Raw genomic sequence first — 1,212 nt, forward strand, 5'->3', positions numbered from 1 at the left:
GAAAAAGCCAAAATTATGTTTACCTTAGACTACCTAATGCCCATAAGTGCGTTTGATAAATGTATTGGTTTAGGACCTTCGGCCCGAGGTTATAAGAGTTCACATTACCTCCTCTGTGGCAGAACATGTCCTTCAGAGTAACTTGAATCTGTGTCCCTGCTGGGCGTGGTGGCGCACACCTGTAAACCCAGCATTTGGGAGGCTGAGGCAGAAGGATTGTTGTGAGTTTGGGACCAGCCTGGGCTACAAAGTGAGTTCAAGACCAGCCTGAACAGCATAGTGAGACCCTGTCTCAAAAAGACAAAAAAAAAAAAGCAATGCACCATGAAAAGCCAATCTAACAGCTGCTAGATAATGCAAATAATAACACAAAATTGATCAGAGTCAAAAAAGCAGGAGATAGTAGAAACGACATAAAAAACCTGTTCATAGGTGTCATGGCAGAAAACTTCCCAAGCGTGGAAAAAGTATTTGACATCTCAGAGATAAATGAGGCATATAGAACTTCAATTAGCCATGATCAGAAAAAAACTACAGCGAGGTATATAATAGTCAAGATTCCAGAAACTCAGCGTAAGAACAGAGTATTAAAAGCTGTTAGAGAAAAGAAACAAATCACCTATAAAAGAAAGCCCATCACAATAGCAGCAGACTTCTCAACACAAACCCTTAAATCAAAGAGAGCTTAGAGTAAGGCATTTCAAGCCCTAAAAGAAAACAATCTCCAACCCAGGTTGATGTACCCTGCAAAACTATCTTTCAAAATTGCTGGAGAAATAAGATACTTCCATGACAAAGAACCTTGTAAGATTCATGACCACACAAACCAGCACTTGAGAATGTTCTGAAGGACATCCTAGAAAGAGATAACACGGATTACAACTCCAGGAACCCCAACAGAATGAATCCACCAGGCAAGACAAGTAATTAAACAAAGGGGAGCCAACAACAGGAAAATAATATGACCAAGATAAGTCAATATATACCATTTATAGCCATCAATGTAAATGGTCTCAATTAAATAAATAAAAATAAAAAATAAATAGAAAGAAACAGACTGGTAGAATGGATCAAGAAGCAAGAGGCAACAAATAGCTGTGTATAAGAAATACATTTAATTTAAAAAAAATTCATAGACTGAAAGTCAAAGGACGGAAAACAATATACGACAGGAACTCAGAAAAAAAATCAGAGTTAGCTATTCTATTTGCA

This window comes from Chinchilla lanigera, unplaced genomic scaffold, assembly GCF_000276665.1.
Source record: "Chinchilla lanigera isolate Chin_1 unplaced genomic scaffold, ChiLan1.0 scaffold00049, whole genome shotgun sequence".
Taxonomy (NCBI): domain Eukaryota; kingdom Metazoa; phylum Chordata; class Mammalia; order Rodentia; family Chinchillidae; genus Chinchilla; species Chinchilla lanigera.